We start from the raw sequence: 13967 nt of genomic DNA, 5'->3' as shown, positions 1-13967 counted from the left end.
AGAAGAAGAAGAAGAAGAAGAAGAAGAAGAAGAAGAAGAAGAAGAAGAAGAAGAAGAAGAAGAAGAAGAAGAAGAAGAAGAAGAAGAAGAAGAAGAAAGAAGGGAAGTTTCCAGACCCTGCACTGGAACACTAGTAGAAACACAGAAAATAAGAATCAGGATCAAGACCGACCTGCCAGTCCAGGCAGGGTGTAGGCCGGACAGAAGGTCCTTTTCTTTCTCCCTGGGGAATGAGGAGCAGCCATACATCTCAAAGCCCTCACCCACCTCTCCTTCCATGAGGCAGCCCAGCCATAGATGTCCAGGGAAACCCCACTGTCCTTAGGTGGCCTGATGACTCTAATCTTTGAGCTGTCACTAGCCAGCCCACCATGTCCCAGATGCTAGGATACAAAGGTGTGTGAGATCACACCCAGCCCCTGAGCGTGGCACGACTGGAAGCACCTTACTGAAGCCTCTAAAGCTCAGGTGCTGCTGCTGTGAAAAGAGATAAGCCCCCAGCAAGCCTCAGTGCCTATTCAATAACCAGAGATAATCACTTAATGCGAGGTGTGACCCCTACTTAGTGATCAGTGCGCCTGACATTAATACAGCTGCCGCTAACAAAGGCTCAGTCGGTGCAAAACTTGTTACAAAAGCGTGAGGACTCCAGTTCCAATCCCCCAGAAACCACATAAAAACACCTGGGCGTGGCAGCGCACATCTGTAATCCCAGAGAGCCAGGGAGGCCGAAAGAGAAGGTGCCCGAGGTTTGCTGTCAACTGTCTAGGCCAGTTCTTCTGAAGCTTCCGAAAGCTGCGACCCTTCAATGCAGTTCCTCGTGCTATGATGACCTCCCCACCATAACTCGCTTTGCTACTGTTGGAGCAAATTGTAATAGAAATATCTGATATGCAGGATATCTATCTGATAGGGGACCCCAAGGGGGTCTTGACCCACAAATTGAGAACCGCAGGTCTAGACAAATAGAATGATCCAGCTTCAGTGGGAGACTTGGTCAAAAACAACAGCAGCAACAACAGCAGGGCCAGTGACTGAGGAAGACATCCAATGTCAACTGTGGTACTGGGGACAGCGGTTGGGGTACAGACAGGAGAGCTTGAAGCTGGTGCAATGAGCAGACAATTCCTTGACATTTGCATAAGAAGGTCAGGGAAGCTGGAGACAAGGGGAGGGTGGAAGCTTTAAGGAGTAGGGCAGGCCTTGGCCATTGATCTTTGAGGGAGATAAGGGGGCCTCAGCTCCTCTCTCACCTTGCTCTTTTCTTCCTCCTCTGTCAAACTGCTCTGCCCCGCCCTGTATATCCTACCACATTGCTCACTTCACCACAGGCCCAAAAACAGCAAGGCCAGCGCCCATGGACTGAAACCTCAGAACCCATGAGCCAAGACCAAATCTGCCCTTCAAGTCAGATTTCTCAAGCAAGGGAAAGCTGATTAGCACAGGTGCCAAGCCACCTCCACCCTGACCAGGAAGACTGCTGCCCACACCCACCACACCCAGGCCCTCCCACCCACTCAGAGCTCCAGGCTCCCACTGAAACTGGCTTGTAGGCCAGTGAGAAGAAAGTTCAAAGAAAAACCACACACACAAGCGGGAGGCCCCCTCCACTATCTCTGCAGTCACCCCACTGCCTGCTGGTGCCATCATCCCTCCATTATAAGATAGATGGAGCTGATACTCCTGTAAGCGCTCTACCACTTAAATAACACGAGGCGCAGGCCAGCTAGCAGCCTGCAGGAGTATAAAGAAGGTCCTGGGGAGATGGTCTGGTGTGGCTAAAATGCTTTCTGGGCAGTCATGAGAATCCTAATTCAAACCCTCAGAACTTGGTTTTGGGATTTTTGGGTTGTGTTTTAAAAACGACAGTGTAATTCTGGCACTGGGAAAGCAGAGACCCATGGATCCCTGGGACTCAACAGCCTAGCCTACTCAGTGACCTTTAGCCAACAAGACCCTGACTCAAAAACACAAGGTGGACAGTACCAAAGAATGACATCTGGGGTTGGCCTACACACAAACATGCACCTACACACACTTTCACACACATGCACACACTCACATGGAAATACAAAGGGCCAAACACAGTGCCTGGTGTATAGAAATGCCTCAGTAAGTGTTAGTATTGGAAGGAAATGAATTCAAGGTGGGGGCATATCATCATGGTCTTGCCTAGAAAACCCTACGTGAGGGAACTTAATGTCCTTCAGTCCCGTGTCACTGTGCTTCAGGTCCTGTGAAGCATGATTCCGAGAAGGCCATTTGCCTTGGAAATAGAGCAAGAGATCGGATTTTCTGACCCTAGTTTTAGAGATAAAGACGACTAAGGCTCGGAGAGGTCAGGAAAGCAGGTCAAAGCCACACAGCTGCAGGAGAAGAGTAAAAGCCAGCACTCTGTGGACACACACAAACACACTCACACACACACACACACACACATACACATTCACACACACACACAAACACACTCACACAGACACACACACACAAACACACATACACTCACACACACACACTCACATACATACACACAACTGACACACACACAGACACACACACTGACACACACATTCACACACACACAGACACACACACTCACACACACTGACACACACAGACACACACAAACACACACACAGACACATACACTCACATACTCACACTCACACACACAGGCACACACACACACTCACACAAACACTCACACACACAAACACACACAGACACACACACTCACACATACACAGGCACACACACACATACACACTGACACACACACACAGACACACACACACACAAACACTCACACACACTCACACACACTCACACACACACAGATACATACACTCACATACTCACACTCTCACACACACAGGCACACACACACACACTGACACACACACTGACACACTCACAGACACACAAACACTCACACACACAAACACACACAGACACACACACTCACACTCACACACACAAGCACACACACTCACACACACACACTCACACACACACACAAACACTCACACACACTCTCTCTCACACACACACACACACACAAACACTCTCTCACACACACTCACACACACACTCACACACACACACATTGTGCCACTGTTCACTCGGGCGGGCGCCAATAGCCAGACCACCCACTGACTCTGTGGCCTCAGGCACATCAGTAGACCTCTATGAGCTTCTGTTTCACAGCAAAATGGGATTAAAAGCATCTATCTCACAAAGTTATCAAGAGAACCCAAGGGGCTGGAGAGCTGGCTCAGCTACTAGGAGTATTGGCTGGTCTTGCAGAGGACCCCAGAAGCCACAGCTGGCAGCTCACAGCAGCCCATAACTACAGCTCCAAGGGATCAGACACCCTCTTTCGGCCTCTGCAGGCACCAACATACATACACGCAGAGACAGATAAATGGATACACACACCTAAATAATTAAATCAAGCATAAAAATAAAAAATACTCAGAAAATCTAACAGGTGCTTAGTACTCAGCCCTAAATGAGACACCAATCTCAAGCCCCACCAGGCTCAGGCACTTCAAGGAAGGGGAAGAACAAGTTCAGGCGCTGGGGCACAGGTAGGTGGACCGACCAAGAAACACTGTGTCTTGTGGCTGGGCTCATGGGCACACTGCCGCTGCTGCCTCAACAGGATCCAGTCTGCCACAGCGGGCAGCACAAAGTGGACTCAGTGGGTCCTTAAAAAGACAGGAGGCAGGGGAGGCAGTGTGTTGGGGAATTTTGGGTAGTCAGAGATGGATGGACACATTATACATTATACATATCGATGAAATTGTCAAAGAATAAAAGTAAATATATTTTATGTGTATGTGTAAAATTATGTATGTAGTTTATGTATTATAAAATTCCACATATAATTTATGTGGTATATATATATATATATATATATATATATATGTAAATTTTTTACACACTCCTGATGGGAAGCTGAAAATGTATGAGAGAAAGTTTAAGGCCAGCCTGGGCAACTTAGTAAGATACTGTATCAAAATAAAAAGTCGAAAATAAAAGGTCACTGTATGATAAGTATTTTGTCCAGCGTGTTTGAGGCGCTGGGTATAATCCCTACAACTGAAAAATCAAAAGGCCATCATGGAATGCTGTGTCTGGCCATCTCTGTTCACAGTGGGCACTGTTTGGTGAGAGTCCTGCTGGGCTGGCAGTTCCTGAAGAGAACCTTGGACCCATTGAAAGCCTTTGGGGCAGGAAGCTGCAGGAACCTGGCTGAGGTCAGGAGCCAAGTGGGGATGCTCCCTACAGAGCGTGCCAGCCAGCCGTGTCTCCTGAGGTTTCTGGGCAGAGCAGGTGCTGGCTAAGGCATGGCACTCACTCGGGATAACAGATCCGGTGCCACTCTGCTGAGAAAATCTCCAGAAGGCTCCTTAAAGAGCACCGTCTGTAGACGCTGGTAACCTTGCAATCGCCTCCTGAGACAGGGTGGGGCATACCACCAGGAACCCACACATCCCACACCCACAAACAGTGCTGCTTTACCTACCTTTTTTTTTTTTTATGCACCACAGAATCAGGAAATGTGACCTCCAGTGTGTACGTGTGTGTGTGTGTGTGTGTGTGTGTGTGTGTGTGTGTACACTCTCACATGTGTGTTCAGGGGACGAAGGAATAGTAGCTAGGATGAGGAAAGAAGAGGGTGGTATGCACCCATGACTAGGACCTCAAAAGCTGAGCGGCATCCCCAACCTCCCACACAGGGAATTCTGATATGAGAATCATGGGGCCTGTCTCACTCAGGGGTTCTATTCCTGCACAATCATCATGACCAAGAAGCAAGTTGGGGAGGAAAGGGTTTATTCTGTTTACACTTTCCACATTGCTGTTGATTATCAAAGGAAGCCAGGACTGGAACTTAAGCAAGGAGCAGGAACTGATGCAGAGGTCATGGAGGGATGTTACTTACTGGCTTGCTTCCCCTGCCTTGCTCAGCTTGCTTTCTTATAGAACCAAAGACCACCAGCCCAGAGATGATACCACTTACAAGGGGCCCTCCCCCCGCTTGATCACAAACCGGAGAAAATGCCCCACAGCTGGTTATCTTGGAGGCATTTCCCCAACTGAAGCTCTTTTCTCTGTGATAACTCACTCCAGCCTGTGTCAAGTTGACACACCAAACCAGCCACCACAGAGCCAAAAGATGCAGGGAAAGAGCCAAGGAAATAGCTCAGTGGTAGTGCACCGTGCATGAGGCTCTGGGTCTGAGCCCCAGCACTGAAGGCGAACGGAGGAGATTTAGAAGAGTCTGCGAGAGCCGGGCGTGGTGGCGCACGCCTTTAATCCCAGCACTTGGGAGGCAGAGGCAGGCGGATTTCTGAGTTCGAGTCCAGCCTGGTCTACAGAGTGAGTTCCAGGACAGCTAGGACTACACAGAGAAACCCTGTCTCAAAAAAACCAAAAAAAAAAAAAAAAAAAGAAGAAGAAGAAGAAGAGTCTACGAGTAAAGGAAAGCCAAGTTTAAACTGTTGGTGATCATCAGTGATCATCAGCAAACGTGAGTGCAAACACGCCACTGTGCCTGTTTCTCCAGGCTGCACAAGGCATCATGAGCTAGGGGACACCTCTCACACCGTACACGCTGCTGTCATATGTTCACTGTGGCCCTTCAAGGATGAGGAGAGGAACTTGCACAGATGAGCGGCTTCCCTAACGACAACAGGGCTCCTAATTTCTGTTTGCATTTACAAAAATTGAAAATCTGCTGGATGTGACCCTGTTGTATGTGCCACGTGGATGCACAGTATAAATGAGAGATGAATCCAAACACGCACTAGGCATTGAACACAGCATCTGGACCTGCTGTGAGGGGTCAGGGTGGGAGGGTGTTGGAGGTCAACTCTCTCTTCCCTTAGTGTGTCTGTTCTCCAGTTACTCTATTGAAGCCTGAGGGACGCAGCCTTAAACAGCAGATAGAATCCCACGTGGTTCCCGGCTGGAGATGCCAGGCTCAAGGCACTGGGTGATTCAGACCTGCTGAGGACTTGCTAAGGTGCTGAGGGCTCTTCTTAGGCTGCTCCCGCAGAGCCGAGTAAGAACAAGCTCTCTCATCCCTTCTTGTAGGGCACTCGGCACCTCATGGGGTCCCCACTGTCACGGCCTTTGAACTTAACGACACCCATGAAGGCCCTCCTCTAGCACTGATTTATGGGGAAGGGGTATCAGCCATTCAGTATGAACTTCAGAGGGCACACAGTATCCAGTCATAAACGCAAACAAAAGGCTACTGGGAGCCAATGTCTATCCCTACCTCTGCAGGGGTGGTCACCAGCTAACAAGGCCTCAGTGAGAAGAGAGGAATCTTCTTTCTCTGGCTCCCATTAAGACCTCTCTCTCCCCCGACCCCCTGCCCCTCAATGGTCACCAGGACACAAGTCCTGTATGGTTTGACTGTCCAAGTACCTTGGCCATCTCTGAGACTCAAATTATCCAGCTGTAGTCCATGGGCGTGGGCTGGTTCCCAGAGGCTCAGGAGAGAGTCAAAGGGGATGAAACATTGGTCCAGGTGAAATGAGACCCACTTGCTTCCACTAATCCATCTGAGGGCCTACCTGGCACATCCAGGACTCTCCTCTTCACAGCTCCTCAGAAAGGTCTAGCAAGACCCTCAGGAACTTCTGGCTACAGCTCTGTTCTTTTCCCAAAGGCCCTTCATGAGAAAGCAAACTGTTGCGCTAACAAGATGGCTCAGAGGATACGTGTTCTTGCAGCACAAGCCTGACAGCCTGAGTTCAATCTCCAGAACCTACAACATGAGGAGCGAACTGACTCTTGTAAATTGTCCTCCGTCCTCTGCTCATGTGCTGAGGCACAATGGCACATGTACAATATACATACACACGCAATAACAGCCATAAATGAAATTTTTAAAGGAGAATATCAACCATCCTGGCAGGGACCCATGGCCACAGGCCGGCTATTACCTGGGAGAAGAAAGTCATTGTATTCTAACCTTGCATTGAAGGGAAATCCCAGGGTGAGGAAGAAGGTGAGCGGGGCTGAGAATCAAAGGGTTTGAAAGAGGCCACATGGAAATTGCAGCTTCCAGACATCTGCCATGGAGCCCAGGCCTGAAACTCAAAGACTAACAGGACAGAAGTAACAGCACTGGCTGGAGACTGGCCCTCCAGCAGGAAGAGCAGGAGGAAGATAGCAGCCCAGAGCCTGTACACAGGGTAGGGTTACCCTCCCACCCCACCTCCAACCTCCCACCCCCAACCTCGTGACCAGAGAAATGCTAGAAACATGGTGCGCCCACTGCTCTACAAAGACTGGTGTGCGTCAAGATGAGAAAGGGTCCCCATGCTGCCATGAGTAGAGAGTGACAGGAAGCCGTGCTGACCACAAGCAAGTTGCACACGGTTCTTCACCTGGACCCTGGCCTGTGTTCTCTAACAAAGCTCAAGGTGTATACACCCCAGGTCAGCATCTCCACTCCTGGGTGTCCACCCACACATGATCCTGTGCGTCCGGTCCAGGGGAGAAGCATAAGAACATTCATAGCAGCCAAGAGCTGGCTAGCTGCCGAATCTGGAGGCAATCCAAATGTTCACCGGGGAAATGGAAGGATGTGTTGCGCGGAAGGCTCGTCGTCGTCGGGAGACAGGGCAATGAAAATAAAGGATTGCTGTGTTTACTCAGTGCCACAGATGACCACAACAGTAAGTTCAGTGGAGGAAACCCCCCCCCCATGACTGACAATGGCACTGTTTACCAAGCACCTGAAGGAAGGCGAGCATGAACTGGATCCTTGGGAACACATAAATGGGTGGTAGGGCTTTGTACTAAAAGAAAAAGAAACTAGGAGAGTAATAAGCCCTATTCGGGAGGTGACTGTGATAAGGACAGAGAGGTCCCATGGGCCTCGGGTCTGCCATGTCTAGCTACGTGAGGTCGGAGGCAGCAGCACTCCTTTTTATAGCTGTCCCAGAACCCTGTTGTGAATCACAAACAGTATACCTTACTGCCTGACAATGGTGGCCCTCAGGAATGATGGGACGCTACGCCTTGAGAAGCAAATCTCATAGCGTCTTAGAGCCTAGGTCATGTCCTCCCGTCCCCGGTCCTCCTCCACATTCTCCCTGCTTCGGATCTGCTGCTCCCTGGACTGAACTCCAGCCAGTTGTGGGAACAATGTAGGACTAAAATGACCTGGCTATGGGCCTGTCACTCCCCCCACCTAGGGCCAGAGGACAGCATGGTCCATGGCTACCTCACTGACGCCCAGTCAGATAGAAGCTCTCTTCACCCCTTACACTTCTGAGGAAGAATGAGGCCTTCTGAGGGCAGGCACAGTGGCACATGCCTGTGATCACAGCGCTCTAGAGAGACAGGGGTACCAGAAGTTCAAAACCATCTTCAGTGACCTAGCAACTCCCAGGCCAGCCTGCACTACCCTGCCTCACAAAAGACAAACGGAAAATAAACAAAGTCACCCTTCCAAATCACTTCCCATCAGTGTGGGCCTCGTTCTGGATGGTAGCCAGTAGAACCACAGTGTTAGGAGACCAAAATCAGTCAAGCAAGAAACACGCCAGTCTCCACTTTCACAGCGACACAAGAACAAAAGTTCCACTCTGCCCTTGGGCTGGCCCAGTGCCCCCTATCTCCACCCTCAAAACCAGGGACAGGAGAGCTTTTACATACAAGGAAACTGAGACTCGGAGGTGCAAACGCCAGCCCCATACGTCCAGTAAGTGGGTCTGGTGTTAGAATTCAAACCCAGAGCAGAATCTTTCCAAACCTTCACTGTAACTCGGTGCTCCAGTCCCCAAGCCTAGGACTGTACCCACTCCTGCCAGCACCATCGTTCTCAGCACCCGCAGGGAATTTAGCCCAGAGGAGCAGAACCAACCATTGCCAAGGGTCACTACCCTGGGGAAGGGAGCAGCCCAGAGCAGCCCTCTTCCTAGACTCATACCAGCCAGCCAGCAGCATGTCTGGCCTCATTCAGAGAGACCCAGAGAGGGGCAGAGATCTACTACTGTGACACCGCTTCCCTCTCCCCTTGCTATGCTCTTTTTACTTGCTCCAAGTTCAGATCTCCTCCTTCAAAGGATTTCAGAGGCTTGGCCCTCCCATCCAAACAGCTCAGTGAGCAAACGCCAGTATCTCTCACCTCTCCATCCAGAGGCCAATCCCCTGTCAGTGGAGGAATCCAGGGTCCTTAGTCTCTCTGGAGACAATGCTGTCCCTGCACAGAGGGAGACAAGGGTAGGGCATCACCCACCTGGCCTGCCTTGGCCCAGGGTCAGCTTAGGAGGCCTAGGCCACGGCCTTCTGCCCAAGCAGGTACAAGAAAGCCCACAGCCACGGCTGGCACACTCCTGCTCTCTGCCAGGCTCCTCTTGAATAAACACGGCTGCATGGCAACGGCTCTCTGAAGGAGCCCAAGTCCCTGTGTGGGGGAGAGAGGGAGAGAGAGAGAGGGCTAAGACTTTTCCCCTCGGCCTCATTTCCCCTGTGGCTTCCCCTGGTGCTGGGCATGCCCCAGCGGCCAACCTGTCCTCTAGGGCCACAATGAGGCATGGGGGAGGGATAACGCACGCAAGCATCTCAGAGCCAGCTGGGATCCACTGGGTAGTGGCTGCGTCAAGAAATGTACAGCAGACTGAGGCAGAAGCCATAGGAAGGTGATCCTATGCACAGGGCCTCTGGGCCCCAGGGGCCTCTCTGCTCATCAGCTTGCCTCCGTAGGCAAAAGGCCAGGTAGGGACAGGCAGCAAGCAGAGCCAGGTCTAACCTCGATTTTACTGTTGCTGTTTTACGCTCTATGACCAGGGCTTAACCTTGCTCAGCCTCAGTTTCCCTCATCTATAAAATGGTACTGCCAGGAAGAAGCACGGGGTTTGTCCAGAACAGAATAGGCCCTCTGTTTACCTCCACAGAGATATTTTTGTAGCCGAAAGCCAAGCATATGGGAACTCTGAAGTCCACCGCGCTGTGTGAGCTTCCTCGAGGAGCCCCTCCCTGCACCAGGGTGTCATCCCCTCAGATAGCAACTGTTCCTGCCCCTTGCCCTGCCCTCTCTTGACCCTCTACAGCCCACGCTCCAAGGCATACAGAAGAGGAGCCGATTTCACTCAGCTTTTCAAAGAACCACTTGCCCAAACACTAAGGAAATTATTTAGGCAACCTCTCCAACTTCTCAGAGAGGAGTCAGCTCGGCAGACACAGGAATACGGAGCGGAGGAGTCTGGAACAGGCTGCCTCACTCCCAGGAAGCCTAGCTGCTGAATAAATGCATCCAGTACAACGCTTTCCTCTCTGTGGTCCATGGGGACCAGCCAGAAGTCTCTCTAAGGAGCAAGCTCCAAGAGCAAGCGAGGCCACTAGTGGCCTGCCAGTAAGAATGGAAAACCCGGAGAGGGGCGCGCACACGCCTTTAATCCCACTACTCAGAAGGCAGAGGGAGGCAGATCTTTGAACTTGAGGCCGGCCTGTTCCGGGACAGCCGGACTACAAGAGGAAACCCTGTCTCAAAAAAGAAAAAGAAAAAAGTACTAGCTATCTACCTGTAGAGAGCAGTGGTCCCACCAGAGGGCGCCAGCAGGGTCCTCTGAGAGAGAAGCTGACTGCTGCCAAATTCCTGAGCCTGGGGGCCCTCCTCCAGAGTCCAGGAGACATGCAGAGAGCACAGGAGACATGCAGAGAGCACAGGCTGCCCCCGGGAGGATCTGAGCGACCAGATAGATGGTTTACTATCCACACAGGGCTGTATCCCCTCCACAATAACTCCTTCCCTCTTCTTTTCTTTTTCTTTTTTTCTCTCTATGTAGCCCCTGGCTGCCCTAGAACTTTCTATGTAGGTAACTCTGTCCTAGAACTTTCAATGTGACCAGCCTCGCCTAGAACTTTCTCTGTAGCCCTAGTTGACCTGGAACTCTTTGTGAAGACCAGGCTGGCCTTGAACCCACAGAGAAACGCATTCGTACCTTCCTCCTGAATGCTAAGATTTAAAGGTGTGCACCATCATGCCAGCCTCACAGAAAGTTCTGTAGGGACACTTGAAATAAATTAAATAAACAGCTTAAAGATGTAGATTCACAAGCTCTCCAACACATTTAGGGACTTCCTCCACCTCCGAAGCCTCTCAGGAAGATCTCTGTCACTTCCCAGGTTGGCAACTTTAGTCAGTGGAAGACATGTCAGTTCTGACCCTATGCCAGTGGTTCCCAACCTTCCTAAAGCTGCTGTGACCCTTTAAAAGCAGCTCCTCATGTTGTAATGACCCCCCAACCATAAAATTATTTTCATTGATGCTTCATAACTGTAATTTTGCTACTGTTATGAATCCTAATGGAAATATCTATGTTTTCTGATGACTTCTGTGAAAGGGTCCTTTGAGCTGCCCAAATGGTTCTTGACCCACAAGTTGAGAACCAGTGTTAGAGTCAAATACTTCAACAAACATGTCACTGAGGACCCGCTTGGCCTTTGTTGACCTGTGATGTGGTTCAATGTCCATGTCTAGCAACAGAAAGATGTAGGGGTCCTGAGCGCATGCCCTACAGTGGGGCAAGCACACCACCTGGGGTACAGAGTAGGATAACCTTTTAATCATACGGCCAGGCTCAGCCTAGGGACTCTGCTCTGCCCAGCGAGCTCTGGGGAACCACTGTCCAGCCTTCTCTTGGTTTTCCTATCCCCTCCACCTGAAGACCCTTCCTACCACCTCATACAAAGAACATCCCTTCTATAGCTCCCTCCACCCACTGGCTCCCAGGGCAGCCAGCCAGCCAGCCACCTATCATACTGAGTCCTGGGGGCTGTGTCCCATCTCATAGCATGCACTAGCTGGGCTCTCACAGGACTAGAGAAAGATCTGACTCTAGTGGGAGAGGGGACAGTTAGTCCCTAAGAACTCCTTTTTCTCTAAGATGTACCACTGTCCCCAAGACCAGACCTTGTTTCCAGCCTGCAGAGCCTGGGCTTTGGACATCGTGGATTGTGGAGTTCTGATCCTCTTGACTTTCCCATGACAAACCAGAATGGCCCCAGCCATGGCTGGAGATGAAGTGAATCATGTGGAACAGAGGGATAGAACGCTTGCACTGTGTCTCCTCCCGCCTTTGTCTCCAGCGAGCCCTATCAGGAGCCATGGAGAATCCATGTGACAGGTCCACAAGTGCCAGACAAGGGGACATGAGAGATCCTACTCCTAACTCTGTCACTGATTTTTACTCTGTGGTTTCTGATGAGCCCATGCCTTCCCCAGGCTTTCAACTTGCCATTCATATCTAAGAACCCCATACCCTGGGTTACCTCCAATGGCTGGAGAGAGTGACCCACCTTCCTCACCTCCGTATGCCACTTCCTACCAGCTGGTTGCTTGTTCCACCTCTTGACATACGGTTGATTTTATTTAATCCTGTTTATAGAATTCAAGCAGAAAGCTCTTGGATTAAAGGTGAGTGCTGAGGCTGAGCCACACCACAACTAGAAATAGATTTTTTTTTCTAGTAAATAACACAATCTCTTCACAGTTGCAAGATCAAATGTCCTGCCACACCACACAGTCACCAACAGAGCAACGAGCCATGGTGATCACAAGGCTGCAGGAGCTTGTTGTAAAGGAGGGTTAACTCCTTAACACACAGCTCTAACATCAGCACTCAAAGGAAAGCTACAGTCCCCTGACCCTTAGAGATGCTCAGGAAGCCAGATTACCCTCTAGAATCTTCACTATAGATCTGGGCTCTTCCCACATCATCCATCACCCATCTACCAACCCTGCCAAGAGCCTTTGCAGATCAGAAATTTTGGAAATTCTGGAGTGTGGAGGAAAGGGCAGGCATGGTTCCCTAAACTCCAGGTACCTCATACTTTCTTCCAATGCTTTGAATCATGTCCTTGGCCAGGCCTGCCCAGGGCCAGTGAGACACTCCAGTCCCCCTATTCCCCAGCCAAGTTGTATTACAATGAGAAAGCAGGCATAGAGGGTTCTACAGAGAAGAAAACAGACAACATGGCAGTCAATGCTGTTCTGCTTACTCCTCCCCTCAGAGCCTTAAGTATGCTCTGGGAACTGGGGGCAGCTAGGCTCCAACAGGGCTGGAGGATGAAGCCACTTCCAAATCCACACAATTATGGAGCCCAGTCTGTGCAAGAAAGGTTTCTGAGGACCAGGGTTTTAAAGAGCTCTTGTAAATCGCAGCTCTCAGACATTTCAAAGTTTTCAGGGCAACTGGCCAGAGCCTGAGCACAACCAAAAATAAATTTATTATTCTGTTCAAATACAAATATGGGACCGCTTAAGGCTACAAGAAAAATCATATTCACTGAAAAATGTTCACATTTGTCTACGTTCTCTCTCTGTCTGTCTCTGTCTCTGTCTGTCTGTCTCTCTCTCTCTCTTTCAACCAGAAACAACCTCACCATGCCCCTTAAGTCACTGCCAGAAGCCAGGGAAGGAGGCCACCAAAGAGAAGTATGCTAAAGATGTCCCCTACCAATCCAGTTTTTAATGCTATAAACAACCATCAACACGAGAGTCTATTGGAGCGGTTTCAAGTCCCTCCCCAGAGTGACTGACCAACCCTTCTGAGCTCTCAGGTTCCTGGAGATGCTACCTGGGTTCTTTTCTGAGCTGCTGGTCCCTAGGGGATCAGGTCCTCAGCCTAGGCTCCCGTGGAAAGAGACAGTGAGTGAGGATGGCAAACACACACACACACACACACACACACACACACACCTTCCAGGAGAAGCAAGCCAGGACTGGCCAGAGGGAGAGCACCCCAATAGTTTTAGGCGATGGCTCAATTTGATGTGAAAGAGGAGAAAAGACTCATGTTTCCCACTGTTCTCCTGGGTGACGGTAACCACGGGTGTAAATCAATTTTTGAAACCTGTCAGGTGCCAGTTGGATATAAGGAGCATCCTTTCGGACCACAGGCCTCATCCGGCCGGATCAGCGCCGGGGTAGC

At 50.4% G+C, this 13967-nt stretch overlaps 1 protein-coding gene across 1 annotated transcript in view; it reads right to left on the bottom strand.

Annotated features, from left to right (window-relative positions):
• The window catches only part of Togaram2 (TOG array regulator of axonemal microtubules 2), a 59174-nt gene extending 49775 nt beyond the window's left edge, over positions 1–9399 (bottom strand). Inside the window, exon 1 of the mRNA XM_021149796.1 lies at positions 9161–9399. The gene's annotated coding sequence lies outside the window, so the exon portion shown is untranslated. The remainder of the gene's footprint in view (positions 1–9160) is intronic.
• Positions 9400–13967: the final 4568 nt, after the last annotated feature.

Source organism: Mus caroli, chromosome 17, assembly GCF_900094665.2.
Source record: "Mus caroli chromosome 17, CAROLI_EIJ_v1.1, whole genome shotgun sequence".
In the NCBI taxonomy this organism is placed as follows: domain Eukaryota; kingdom Metazoa; phylum Chordata; class Mammalia; order Rodentia; family Muridae; genus Mus; species Mus caroli.
Note: the sequence above shows the minus strand (reverse complement) of the source record. Positions and strands in the feature narration are given on the sequence as shown.